Raw genomic sequence first — 15,749 nt, forward strand, 5'->3', positions numbered from 1 at the left:
CCTGCGTCACTTGCGACCCAAGGCCACGCCAGCTTCGGGTCTGAGAGCCACAGCCTAACTTTCAGCTATTACTCTTTTTATAATGGCTCTGACAAGCCAATCTGACACATAAGGACAAAGCAGCCAATTGAAGTCTGACCAGAAATATAGCAAAGAAAAAAAGCTACTTACTTGTTTTAGATGAAATAGTGAGCTATTTGGAAACGCTTTTCAGCTAAATTTTTATTCTCATCCAGATGTTTGGCATTTTGTAGACGTAAGTAAAATGCCTGAATGTGCATATAAAGACCCATTTCAATAGGAAAGGTGAGGTAATGGTCCTATAACTTTGGCCAAGCCTTTTGAATTTGGCTCCTTTCTTAGGAAAATCAAAACAAACTTTGCTCATCCCATTTCTAATCTCACATCCCAAACTGAAGGGTGAAATGTCTGTGAAATAGCTGTTTTTATCCCGTTGCTAATTGTTTATCTCTAGGTTAGGAATTATAAGCGAGTAACACACACACTACCCTGAGGAGTCAGGCAGGGATGGAGCGGGTGAGAGCCACCCCAGCACACCTGCTCTGCTGCCAGCAATCTCCACCTCGTCTCCAAGGGGAATGCCATTCATAAGAGGACCCCCATACCAGAGTGAAAAAATTCAGATAAATTGCTTTTTGGAAATATACTTTTATTGGTGTATCATAGGTCTGTGCTTCATAGGGAGGTTCCGAGTGGTAGAAACACACATGCACACAGAACTGATGTGTTTCTCTCCAGAGCCCATCCCTCCCAATACATGTTATTGGGATTGGATTTGATAGTTTTCTATATGAACAGAGCATTATTTGAACTGTTTCCTACAAGTCTTCCCTTCCGCTCCCTCCTTCGCTCCCCAAATCCCCTTCCTCTATTCTACTGTCTCTCTCCTCAGTTATCTGAAGTCCCTTTTGTTTCCCAATTTCTCTCTAGCTTCTACATATGAGGGAAAACATGCAACCCTTCGATTTCCGAGACTGGGTGAACTTAGCACAATATCCTGACACTTAGCATAACATTCTGACATTTAGCATATTGTCTCGTTCCATCCATTTTCCTGTCAATGACACAACCTCGTTCTTTAAGGCTGAGTAGAATTCCATGGTGAGCATACACCACAGTATTTATTTATTTATTTGTTTATTTATTTATTTATTTATTTATTTATTTATTTATTTATTTTTGGTGGTACTGGGGTTCCTGGAAGCCCTTCTACCTCCGGGCTACACTCCCAGACCTATTTTTACATTTTTATTTGGAAACAGGGTCTCCTAAGCCAGCGTGCGCGGCTGGCTTCGAACCTGCACGATCCTCCTGTCTCTGCCTCCCAAGCGCGGGGATTACAAGCGTGAGCCACCACGTCCAGCTACACCACAGTTTTTAAACCTGTTCTTCTGTTGATAAACACCTAGGCTGGTTCCATAATTTGGATATTATAAATTCTATGGCTAGAAACATGGATATGCATACATGGCTATAATATTTTGACTTCAGTTCCTTTGGAAGGATACCCAAGAGTGGTGTAGCTGGGTCATATAGTGGTTCCATTCCCAGTCTTTGGAGGAACCTCCACACTCATATTTCCATAGCAGCTCTACTAATTTGCAATTCTACCAACAGTGTATAAAAGTTCCTATTTTCCCTCAACCTGACCAGCATTTATTATTGCTTACGTTCTGATAGCTGATATCCTAACTGGAGTTAGATGGAATCTCCATGTGGTTTTGATTTTCATTTCTCTGCTAATGATGTTGAACATTTTTTTTATATTTACTGGCCATTTCTATTTCTTCTTTTGAGATGTGTTTATTTAGTTCTACCACCTTTTGATTGGGTTATTTTTTATTTTAGTGTTAAAATTTTAAATTTATTTGTATATTACAGATGTTAGTCCTCTATAAAAGGAGTAGCTGGTAAAGATTTCCCCTCATTTCATAAGCTCTCTCTTCAAACTCGTGATTACTTTCTTTGTTGCACAAAATCTTTTTAATTTAATGCTATACCACTTACTGATTCTCATTTGTATTTTCTGAGCTTTGGGGGTCTTGTTGAGGAGGTCTCTACCAGTGCCTATGTAATGGAGCATTACATAGGTCCTAGTCCCTCTTCTATTAATTGCAAAATTTCTGGTTTAATTTCTATGTCTTTGATCCATCTTGAGCTGATTCTTGTACAGGATGAGAAATTAGAGGCTAATACCATTCTTCTACATACGGAACCAGTTTTACCAGCACCAGAATCATACTGGAGGCATCACAATACCTGATTCCAAATTATACTACAGAGCTGTTATAATAAAAATAAAATAGTATTGGCACAGAAACAGACACATAAACCAATGGGACAGAAAAGTAGATACAGAAATGAATCCGCGCACTTGATTTTTCATGAAGGTTTACATGGAATCTTGACATGAGGGAACTTCCTACTTGAGATACTGAGGGTGTTAGAGGAGGAAGCTTGATTCCCAGGGCACCATCCAGGGGATACTAGGTAGAAAGCCAACCTACCAGAGGCTCGTGGCTGGACACGCTGCAAGCTGTTTCCAAAATGTTCCAGGTTGGAAGCTTTGATGAGGAATAGCTAAGCACTCTATGAGAGCTATCCTAACCATTTTAGGAGAATCCATTTCAGCCCCGAAGACAAATTACTTATAAGACAGAGATATGGCGTTTTCCAGGCTCCTTTCTGGTTTTGCTTTTAGAAGCTTATGAACATAAGGAGTGCTGGGCAAAACTGCGGCAGGAACAGGCTTGGAGTTGCTTTAGTGAATTCCTCCAGTGAGGCAGATGGGATTCTGGTCTGGACGATGACAGGGTAGGAGAGAAGCTATTGACAGATGTGCACAGAGACAGCGGGGTGTTTTGTAAATAAAGAAAAATGTCTGCAAGTCTTTTATGCCAAATCTCTTTCCAAGTCTCTGAGCCTCTCTGTATGTTGCAACTAATTCTTGATGGAAATGAAAAGAAACCAGTCTTTTTCCATGAGTTTATAACATCAGAGGTAAATTCAGTGCTTTGGTGCATAAGAAATAAACATCGAGCTTTCAAGTGTTTGAAATTATATTCTTATCAAATTTTAAATCAATATTAATACAGTTACTGTTATACAGGTCAAGAGTTTATACAACTTTATGTTTATTTTTTCTTTGTACATTGAGACACAGCAGAAAAAACTCTGGCTGGGGGCTCAAATACCCAAACACTATGATCAAGATTGTATCCAAATTTTACCAGCTATATGATTTGGGAAAGATTGCTTAAGTTTTCTGAGTTTTCTTTTGGGTTTTCGTGGTGTGTGTGTGTGTGTGTGTGTGTGTGTGTGTGTGTTACTAGGGATGGACCCCAGGGACACACTTCAACCCTATATTTTATTCTTTACTTTGAAACAGGGTATCACTGAGTTCCAAAGGGCCTCACTAAGTATTTGAGGCTGGCCACAAACCTCGATCCTCATGTCTCAGCCTCTCAAATGCTGGGATTACAAGTGTACGCTATCACATCCAGCTCCTTTTAGGTTTTCTGAAGTGAAAGATATTAGAGGGGACAAACGATAGCATAGATTATTTTAAATTTTGTAAACTCTTGTGTAGAATTTGAGGCTAGAGAGGTGGACTCCTGAACTGAATGTTTGAGAAAGCCCTTGGGAAGTTTTACACAAAAAAATGCTAGGACTCTATTTGCATTTTATTATTTTTATTTTGTGGTACTGGGATTAAACTCAGGAGTGTTCTATCTTTGAACTCTATCCCCAGCCATATTTTGTTCTTTTTTAATTTCAAAACAGGGTCTTACCAAGTTACCATATGTTGTTGGCCTAGAACTTAGGATCTTCCTGCCTCAGGCTGCCATGTACTGTTATTATAGGTCTCTGTCAGAGACACAGTCTTCAGTTTGCAGTTTAAAATGTGGTGAGCCAAGTGTTGTGGCGCACACTTGTAATCCCCGCACTTGGAGGCTGAGACAGGAGGATCACGCAGGTTCAAAGCCACCCTCAGCTACTTAGTGAGGCTCTCAGCAATTTAGTAAGACCCTGTTTCCAAATAAAATATAAGATAGGTCTGGGAATATAGCCCAGAGGTAGAAAGCCCCTGGATTCTACTCCCAGTACCACCAAAAAAAAAAAAAAAAATTAAATAAATAAATAAATAAATAAAAAGTGGTTTTGCCCTATTGAGAGTCAAATTTAGGAAGCGTGAGTAGAAAGAGGGGGAACTCTAGAAAGCAATCATGGTGTTTTACCTCAGAGGCAGGGTGGTCTGACAGGTGGTCTGACTTAGGATCTCACCGATGGACATAGTGAGGAGCAGGTCACCTAAGACCTTGGCAAGTCATGGTGTCAAGTGTCTCTTCTAATGTTTTGACCTGAGCACTCATGTAAATGGTGTGAAGTTGGGAGAGTAAACAAACAGGAACCAGTCAGTTTGGCAGGTGCTCAACCTGAGTTACCTGCAGACACCCGTGAGCAGGTGAACATTGGACCCACCATACCAAGAGCCTCCACAGAGTTGAGATGTGACTTTAGCACAGGTATGGGATCTCAAGTGCTAGTTCTTGGAATCCATTCAGGCTGTGGAGACAGAATAGAGAAGTTGGCCTTTGCCGGGTGCCAGGGTATGCTGGTGTTAGGCGGTCAGGACTGTGGGTGGGCAGTGCATGAAACACCTGGCAGCTGCCAGGGCATGGCCTTCTCTAGACCATCCGTTCCCAAATACTGAGTTAGACTGTGAACCTCAGGAAGGCTCTACTTGCCTACTGAAGCTTGTATCCAGCTATATGGCAAATCTTTTACCCTAGATGGTATATTCTAGAAAGGCAGAGACTGTGTCGTGCTCATTAATCAATATCCTGAAACGGGCTCAGGAAAATGGAGCCTATATCTGTGGATCGAAAGAAGAAAACTTAGATCTCAAAAATTGTACAGATTTTTGAGCCAGGTGTGGTGGTGCTCACCTACAGTCCTAGTGCTTGGGAGGCTGAGAGAGGAGGATCAAAGGTTCAAGGACAGCCTCAGCAAAGCAATGAGACTCTTGGCAACCTAGGCAACCTACTGAGACCTGGCTTCAAAACAAAAAAATAAAATGGGCTGGGAGTGTAGCTCGGAGGTAGAATGCCTCTGGGTTAAAGTCCAGTACTACTAAATAAATAATCAAACAAACAATTCTATAGATGGCCTAAAATGTTATCCCACTTTACAAGCAACTTGTATTAGTAGCAGCTGCATTGCATAAAAGGTGGGGGTCTGAGTAAATGTTATTCTATAAATAATATATGGTCCTGGAAGAATCTCTCCTCTCTCTCTCTCTCTCTCTCTCTCTCTCTCTCTCTCTCTCTTTAATTCTTTCTCTAAGTGTTACAAAGTTACTGCTGAAAATAACTTTAAGAATGAATACTCCTAATTCCGAAATTTCACATATGGGATCATTCTTCCTTTATTTTTAAACACACCACAGTGGCCACCACCTCCACTTCCAACCCGATTCTCCTCCCTACTGCCGCACCAGCACTGCCCTCTGCAAGGCCCCACACCACGGCCCATCACCTCCTCTGGCCCATCCTGCTGATTTATTCCTTGCATCTCCTTATTAGATTTACAGGAAGACACATTCATTGCTTTTGTCAATTCCCTGCTTCTCGTTTTGCAAATTCAAAGTTGCCTTTGTGTTGTTGTTGTTGTTTTTTAATCAATTTGGGACTTGATAGGTTTACTGTGCACTATGATAGCTCTACTTAAATAAAAATAAAGTGTCAGACTTAGCTCTTTCCAGTGCCAGAGTCTCGGTGTCACTGCTGTTGCTGAGCACTGACCTGGTTCCTGCCCTTTAGTCCTAAGCCTCTGTTTTCTGGATCAGTAAAATGGGGCTCTCGTGAAGCTAATGCTAATATTCCTAAGGCAGCATCAATTTCCCTTGACTTCTGTGGTTAAAAACACCATTTCCCTTATAAATCACAGAATTTGCTTGCATCATGAGGACACTGGCCCATTGATTGCTTGCGCAAACTGCCTGCACTAGGAGTTTTAGTTGGAGTCAACCAAGCCACATCCATGACATCTACATTTGTAGATGATGTCTATGGACACACTAACTGTGTGAAATTCAGGGCCGATTAGTTGGCTATGAATTAGAATAACATCTGCCATTTTACCAGGGAGGATGAAATTACCAGAGTGATCAATCCTTTTCTTCCAGGATGTAAGCTTGAGTAACAGCTGGGTTTGAGAAGAAATTTCTATCCCTGTGCTCAGATTTCATCAATAATCAGGCACAAAATGAGTGGGTGACCGTGGCTGAAACTCCCACTCTGGGCTTTTGTTGCAACACAACATTGACTGTAAATGAGCAGATCCTCAGCACTTGCAATTCAGAAGCTCATTTAAGTGGAACGGACCCATGAGGGGTTTGGAGAGCAGTGCCACACCAATCCAAACATAAGCCAGGCCAATGGACGCCAAGAGTGGGCTCCAGGCTAACAGTGGCCATTGCCCAGGCATAGATCTGCCTGCAGTTAAGTTCAGGCAGGAGGCTTGCCTTTGCTATCAAGTTATCAAAACAGTAGGACTTTTTTTTTAAAAAAAAAAATGAACTCTCCTTCTCTATTCTTGCTTCTTTTTTTTTTTTTTTCTCTTTCTTGAGTCTATAGTGAGAAAGAAACATATTTGGTAACTTAAGTTCTCATTTGAAGAAAAGTTCAAGGTAGGTGTGGAGTCAATGTTGTGAGAAGGAAACTTAAACCCAGAGTTAGTGTAAGCAGCCCAAGTCCCAGACATATCAAGAAAGACGTTGATGCCAGAAATAAACAGAATCAAACATAAATCAACAGAGAATGTAGATGGAAACTTCACAGTGGAGATCACTGGGAACAGATGGGAATGTTGGAGGGGGAAAAGGAAACATAAAAAGAAGAACTATTTGAATTTTTCATAGGATAAAAGAAATTTTGGATTATTTTCTACTCAGCAAGAGCAGAAAGGAGTGTGAAATCAGAATCATGATGAAAATAAATACCACATTAACGGAAGGGATTATAAAAGGAATGGAAGATTAAAATGGGCTCAGGAAATTTTAGAAATCTATGCCCAGATCAAACCAGTATTGCCTACCATCAGGAGCAAAGCAACACTAAACTTAGATTAGAGGAGATATAAAACAGCCTACAGACAAATTTAGTTCTAACAAACCCAGAAAAATCAGAAACCAAACAAAATGCAAAGATATGATTTCTCAGAAATCATGTTCATTAATGAGATTTTTCCTTCATTAAAAGTTAACATTGTCTGTCGCTGCCCAACTTGATGGCACATGCCTGTAATCTCAGTACTTGGGAGGCTGAAACAGGAGAGTCATAGGTTTGAGACCAGCCTTAGCAACTCAATGAAGCCCCCTGTAACTTGGTGAGACCTGTTTCAAAATAAAAATAAAATAGGGCTGGGGGTGTATCTCAGATGTGGAATGCCCCTGGGTCTAATTCCTAGAAACATGCATACACACACACACACACACACACACACACACACACACACTTGTCAGCTGTAAAACTCTATGTAAAAGATAAATAAAACTATCAACATGCCATCTTAAATTATTGGAAATTTTACTTATAATTGAAAATATTTGTAGCCTCAATTGGCCAGTTTTTATAAAGCAACAAAGTGGGCATTTCTATTGTATATGTATGGTTCATTTCAACAGTATGTCCTGTGTGTGCACTGTACATTGGCAGAATGCTGGGTGTTAAAGGCACAAAGGTGAAAAACACATGGCCTTGCCTTCAAATGATCAGGGCCAATCGGTTGTTAAATTACTCTGTTCACATAAATATCTTCACATGTGCACTTGGAATTATTGCACATAGAGATCTATAAATGTTTTAATTTCAAATGCTAAGCAGTCTATCCATCTGTACTTGAACATCTTTTCCTTTGAGACCTGACTCTCTGATCTTCTAAATTGAGTTAATTCCATTCTATAAGTTTCTGTGGAAGTACTTTTCTGTGCTTCCTCTTGCAAAATGCTAAAGTCATCCTACTTTAGGTTTGCTTACTGTCTGCCTGGTACTGATTTTTTCATTACTGTACTCTTAAAGGAGTCAGATAGGTGCCTCATGAATGAAAGAGTGCATGACTGAAAGGTTGAGTAAATAAGTGAAGTGATCATTAGATTGATTATACCAGAACATCCATGAAATCTGGACCAAATAAATGAACCTGCACACCTGGCCCTATTTTTAAATATCTTCCCTGAAATTGCACAATGCTAATTTGAACTTGAAATTCATTTCTAATAGGAATGTCATGTTCCAATGTTTCTGTTTCTCTTTATTGCAATTCATTGCTCATATTTTTCCAGATTAATTTCTACAGCACTCTTTATCAAAAATGGATTGTATAACTTTCATATTGAAAACTCTTTTTAAAATTGCTCACAACTTTAGGTAAAATTAGGTAAATATGATCTGAGAACAATGCATATTTTAAATGTGTAACAATGCTATCAAAGCTAGTGATAAAAGATAACTTTGTTCTGGGCTATATGAACAAGTTTATACATCTCTAATACCTCTTGCATGTTTTATTATGAAAATATTTGTCTTAAACAACAGAATAGTTGTCAGAAATCTGATCTGTCCTGCCACATAAAGAATCTGGGTTTTCTGATGGAGGTGGATTTTCTGCTGGATTAGTCATAACCTGCTCTTATAAAAACACGCAAGAATGGGCTAAGACACATTCTTCCATCATGCCGAGTTCAGAATTCAGAGATTAATTACCTCATTGTTTCACTAATATACTGTAATTAACCAAGCTTCTCAGTTTAAATTACTAATTGGGGATTCCTATCAGACTTGAGCTCCCTCTCTTCTCAAGAGTTCTCACTCTAAGCCTGTTGCTCGAGGCTGGGCTCATCACGTTACCACTTCATTTGATACAGCTGCTCCCCCATAATCTCTCCCTTCAGAAGAACACTATCCAGCAGAGGCATTTTCTATGTTTTATAATTATTGACTCCTACGAAAAAGACCAAGAAAGCTGACAAGAGCGCCACACTATGACTACCCAAGTGAGATGCATTCTTCCAAATGTAGGCACACACGTGGCTGATGGATTGCATTGTCTTAGGAATCCTTTGCAACTGCACTAGAGATTTTCTGTAACCACAAAAGAAATTTAATTCCATCTAAATTTACTCTGTATGCATCTAATCTAGTTTTCCCCCAATAGTTGAACTTCCATTCATTTGGGTGACTAACCTTTGTTTTGAGTTTCTTTCTCTTTTTTAAATATTCTTTTATTGGTGGATTTAACCACACATCACAATGAGGTTTAATATGATACAAACACACTTACACACAGTAGCCAATGTGTTTCCTTCCAGATTCCGCCCTGCTTTCTCCTCCCCATTCATAATACTGAAGTTGGTATTGATGGCTTCACAGATGTACATAGAATTGTTTTAAACTGTTTCTTTCATCAAGTCTCCCATTTTCCCTCCCCAGCCTCTTCACCAAATCCCCTCCTGCTATTCCACTGATCTCTTTCTTCCTTTATCTGACACCACTTTGTTTCCTGGTTTCTCTGTAGCTTGCATGTGTGAGAAAAAACGTTATGTCCCTTTACTTTCTAAGACTGACTAATCTCATTTAGCATTATGTTTTCTTGTTCATCTATTTTCCCACATAATTTTGTTCTTTGTAGCTCAGTAAAATTCCACCCTGTGTTTATAGCCACAGTTCCATAACCCATTTACCTGTTGACCGGTATTAAGGCTGGTTCCATACTTTGGCTATTGTAAATTGTGCCACTAGAAACATAGGTATGCATGTATCGTTATAATAGTTTGACTTCAGTTCCTTTGGAAAGACACTCAAGAGTGGTATAGTTGTGTCTATTTTTCAAAAAAGTCATTCTGTTTTAAGTAAGAGAAGCATAGTACAATGTAGATATTTAAAATGTGTAATAGTGTTATCAAAAGTACTAACAAGGCCAAGCATGATGGCGCACGCTTGTAATCTCAGCATTTGGGAGGCTGAGATGGGAGGATCTGGGTTTGCATTCAGCCTCAGCTAATTAGTGAGATCCTTTGCAGCTTAGTGTGAGTCTGTTTCAAAATAAAGACTAAAAAATAGGGCTGGGTATGTAGCTCAGAGGTAAAATGCCCCTGGGATCCATCCCCAATACTGCAAAAATAACAACAACAACAACAAAAAAAAAACCTAATAAACCAGGCATATGCCAGTGCATGCCTGTAATCCCAGTACTTGGAAGTGACAGAAGGATCGTAGGTTTGAGGATGCCCACAGCTAGTAGTAAGACTCTCATCAACCTATCAAGACACCATTTCATAATAAAAATAAAATAGGGCTGGGGGTACAGCATGGAGGTAGAATACCTCTTGACTTAATACCAAGTACCACACAAATAAAGCCAAGAAGAAAAATTAATTTTTTGATTGGTGCTTATAGTCATACATCTTAAGGGAATACAAGATGGCAGAGGCATACATGCACACATCGCTCATTTAGCCCTTTCCCAATTTCCACCCATAAAAGAACTAATCTATAGAATAAAAACAAAGCACATATCTCCTTTCTACTTGGAATCCAACAATAAATGCATTGGTTCACAACAGTAAAAAGTTTTTTGTCTGTTAACAATGAGCCCAGGAATTGAAGCAGCAAAAGTTGAGTAGCCAGGTCTTTATTGGTAAATCAAGAATGTGCCTTGGAGAGCTGCTTATGAAGGCACCACTTGGGATAGCAGGGAAGTGTGCAGATCACAGTCATACCAAGAACTGTGGCTAGTGGCTAGTTTCTCCCTCAGAAAGTTTTGGAACTATGCCAAACTTTGAGATGCCGTGGTGTAGACAGACGGGCTTTTATCCCGTAGAACCTCCACATGCTCCTTCTTTTTAAAGAATATCATGATGTGAGAAATAATGGAAGCTAGACAAAAGACAATATTGTTTTCCATTGCATGTTTATGAAATATCAAGCCTTATGAAAACAAAAAGTCACTGGCTGCTATACAGCCCAGTAATATTGCAACTCAATTAGAATGCACACTTGACAATATGTAGTTTTCAACTGGACACCAGGCAGTTGGAAAATCAAAAGCCAAAGAGGTGTGTGTCTTATGAACACAAACTCTTGAGAGCCCTAACTACAAATTAAAGATAAGTTTTCTGTGCTTCCTCAAATATTTTGAGGCCAGACTTTTTTTTTTCTTTTGTAGTACTTGGAATATGTTACCTCAAGCCCTTCTGGCTTTCATAAGTTGGTTTGGGAAGTCTGGAGTGATTCTAATCGGTTTGCCTCTGAATACCACTTGGCCTTTTGTTTCTGTTGCCTTTAAGATTCTCTGCTTGGCTTCCACATTGGTCATTTTGACAATTATGTGGTGTGGGGATCCTCTTCTCCGATCCTGTCTAAAGGGAGTTCTACAAGTTTCCTGGACCTATGTATCGACCTCTTGCTCTATGTTATGGAAAATTTTCTGCTATTATTTCTTTGAAGATATTATTGATCCCTTTGGTTTTACCTTCTTCTCCCTCCTCTATTCTGATTATTCTTAGGTTAGCTCTCTTAAAATGGGCCCATATTTCTTCAATGTCAGATTCCTGTTGTCTGATTTTTTTTCTACATTATACATTATGAGTTCATTTTTGGAGTGATCATCTTCTAGGAGCGAGATTCTATTCTCCATGTGGTCTAATTGATTGTTCATACTTTGAATTGAGGCCTTTACCTCAGTGATTGCTTCCTTTATTTCTTTTAGATTCTCTCTAAATTCTTTTCAAAAGTCCTGTATTATTTCTACAGTTATATTCCTGATTTGATCTTCTGGAGATCTCTGAATTTCTGTGTTATCAGGTTCTGATAATAAGGGGTTGTAGGTGTTCATCGCTCTATTGTTGTTCCTCTTTCCCATGATTTCAGAAGTTTGTGCCTTCCCTGGGTCACTACGACTTCACTTAGGGTGCTCTGTCTCTCAGCCACCACTACTCCTTTACTGGGTTTTATCACAAAGTCTCAGACCCAGGAAGTTAATCGAGGCTGCGCAAGACCGTGGAGGTACCAGGCTGGGCATTTTCCCATGGGGAGCTGCGACTAGGGTGTGGTATCTCTGCCACTGCTACTCCTTCACAGGGCTGGACTGCAAAATCTCAGACCCAAGGAGATTATCAAAGCTGCGCAAGTCCCTGGGAGGGCAGTACAGGGATTTCTCCTTTAGAGGCTTCAATTTCACTCACGGTTATTGTGCACGCAGATCTGGAGCTGTTGCGGGGAGCGGTAAACTCGCTGTTGCTGCTGGCAATATGGCACTGCTGCCACGCCCTTGGCCGTGAGGCTGGCGTATTTCTCTTCTGGTTTTGAGCTCCGTTCTGAGTCACTGGAAGGCGTGATGACCTTGGCCACTGGGAGTTTTAGACGTTCTTTGCTCTGAAAGAACTGCTGAATTACACTCGAATGATCCACAGCTCCTCACTTCAGCTCCTTGTTTACCTTTCCTCTCTGGATCCTGGTGCTGTGAGGGAAGATGGTGCCAGTGCAGCTCTGCCACCACATTGCAGGCTTGATTTCTTTTCTGGTCTCTGGTTGTTCTTCTAGTCTTTTTTTTCTCTGTCCCTTGTGTTTGCATTTTTATTTCTCTGCTGATAGTGTTTTCTGGCTATGAAAAGCACTGATTTTGTGGCAATAGAGATGGAGTTTTAGCAGGACTCGTAAACACCACTTTTCTCGGTCGCCATCTTCCCGAAAATTGAACCCAGAGGCATCCTGTCTCTTATCTACCCCAAGTCCTTTTTATTTATTTACTTATTTATTTATTTAACTATTTATTTATTTATTTATGGAGGTCTGGATGGCATTCAATCTCTGAGCTACACCACCTGCCCTATTTTTTATTCTTTATTTTGGAACAGGGTCTCACTAAGTTGTAGAGGGCCTCACTAAGTAGCTGAGGCTGGCTTTGAACCTGCATGATCCTCTTGTTCTAGCCCAGCGAATGGTGGGATTACAAGCATGTACCACCACACCCAACTATTTTTTATTTTAAATAACTGGCTGCCAACCTGAAATCCTTGGGTCTCAGCCTCCCAAGGACCTGGATTATAGGTGTGTGCCACTGTACCTAGCAGGCCAGACTTTTGTTAATTAAAATTTTTATCTTGAGACAATTGAAGATTCACTTGCAGCTTTAAGAATTAGTAGAGATCTGAGCCAGGTGTGGAGGTACATGCCTATAATTCTAACCCTTGGCAGGCTGAGACAGAGGGTCAAAGGTTCAAGGCCAGCCTTAAAAACTTAGAGAGATCCTGTTTTAGAAAAAAATAAAAGATAAAAAGGCTGGACATTTAGCTTGGAGCTAAGATGCTCCTGGGTTCAATCCCCAGTAACAACAACAAAAAAACTAATAATAAAGACCTCTTTCCTCATATTTTATTTTTGCTCTTCTTTATGATTGAGTAAAATTCCATTGTTTATAGCCCGCATTTTCTTTATTCATCTATTGATGGGCACCTAGTTTGCTCATAATTTGGCCATCATGAGTTGTTGCTATAAACACAAATGTCCACGTGTCACTATAGTATCCTGACTTTAATTCTTTTGGAATGATCCTTACCCAGCAAAATTCCAAAGATTTCTCTAAGCAAACTAGTTTGGTAGTTGAGATTTAAAAGCCTAATTCAGTACACAAAGAAAAGCCTAGGAAGAAATGGGTTACTACTTCTAAAATTAAAACCATGAATTATTAACCTTTAAAAAAAAAAAGAATTACTAGAGAGCCCCAGTACCTTTTACCCTGTTCCCTCCAATGGTAACACCTAGCAGAACTTCAGTGGAATATCACAGCTAGAATACTGGCCAGCAGGAGTCTGCCAAGACGGTGGACAGTTTCAGAGCCATAGGGACCGCCACGCTTTCAGCATTGACACCTCCTCCCCTTCTTTATCCCTGCCAACCATAATGTGCTATTCTTTCCTACAGTTTGTCATTTTGAAGAAATTATGTAAGTAAAATCTAATATATATATATATATATATATATATATATATATATATATATATATATATAGGCAACCTTATGTGGATGGCTTTTTTTTTCTAGTATTGGGAGCTGCACCGAGGAATGTTCTATCTCCAAGATAAACCCTCAGCCCTTTCTTTTTTTCATTTTGAGATAGGATCTCACTACATTGCTGAGTGCCTCACTAAATAGCTGAGGCTGGCCTCAAATCTGATATCCTCCTGTTTCAGCCTCTCAAGTACTGGAATTACAGGCCTGTGTCATCTTGCCTAGATTGTGACTAGCTTCTTTTACTCAGCATAATTCTGTGTTGATTCTCAGCAGGTTGTGGTTATCAACAATATATTCCTTTTCTCTCCACTAGGAAGTTCCCATAGTATGTAGACATGGTAGTTCATCCAGCTATTTATAGCTGCAGGACATCTGGGTTATTTCCAGGTCTTTAATTCTATAAATAAAGGTTCTGTAAATATTTAAGTGCAGGGTTTTGCATAAACATAAGTCTACATACCTCTGGTATAATGTTCAGAAGTACAGTTACAGTGTTGAATTTTCAAGAGCATCTGTGCCACTTTACACTAGCACCAGCAGTGTCTGAGTGACCCAGTTTCTCTGCATCCTCGCCAGCACTTGGTGATGTAATTATTTTATTTTAGCCTTTTTAAGAGGTGTGCAGTGATACATCATTATGGAAAACCACAATTTGCATTTTCCTAATGACTGATGATAGTTAACATTTTTTTACTTTGCCACCTATATTTTTCACTGAAATGCCTACCATTTTCTAATTGAATTGTTGGCTTTTTGCAGCCAAATGTTGAGCTTTGTTTATTATATACAGCAGTCCTTTGTAAAATATGCAGTTTTTCCTTCCAAACTTTAAAGTGTCTCTTCATCCTCAAAGGGTCTTTTACAAACAAAACGTTATTTATTTATGTATTTATTTATTTACTTATTTACTTATTTATTTATTTGGTACTGGGAATTGAACTCAGGGGCATTCTACCTCTGAGTGCCACCCTCAGCCATTCTTAATCTTTAATTTTGAAACAGGGCCTTGTTAAGTTGCCAAAGCTGGCCTCCAACCTAAGATCCTCTTGTCTCAGCTTCCCATATACTGATTTAAAGACATGTACCACCATGCATAGCTAAAACATTTAATTTCAATGAAGTCAAATTTGTCATTTATTTTTTGTATGGATTATGTTTCAGTGTGAAGTCCAAAAATCCTTTGCCTTGGCTTACATTCCAAGGATTTGTTCCTATTTTTCTAAGTGTTTTGAATAAAATTATACATTTTTAGCTAATATAACTTAGAACACATTCATATTTTTATTCATTGACATTCAGCTGTTCCAAAGTCATTTAATGAAAAATGTATCTTTCCCCATTGAATGAATTTTGCATGATTGTCAAAAATCAATGAGGCCTAGAACTGGGGAGGCTGAGGCAGGAAGCCCCCAAGTTCAAGGCCAGCCTCTGCAACTTAGCAAGACTGTGTTTCAAAATAAAAATACGGCTGGGGGTACAGCTCAGCTCAGAGATAACATGCTCCCAGGTTCAATCCCTAGCACCACCAACAACAACAAAAAAAAAAAAAAAAAGGGAAAGAAGGAAGAAAGGGAGGAGAGAGGGAGCAGAGAGCCTATTTGCGCAGGTCTATTTCTGAATTCTCTATGTGTCTAACTCTCTGGGGATGGCACACAG

The sequence above is a fragment of the Muscardinus avellanarius genome, assembly GCF_963383645.1.
Source record: "Muscardinus avellanarius genome assembly, chromosome: 2".
NCBI classification, from domain to species: Eukaryota; Metazoa; Chordata; class Mammalia; order Rodentia; family Gliridae; genus Muscardinus; species Muscardinus avellanarius.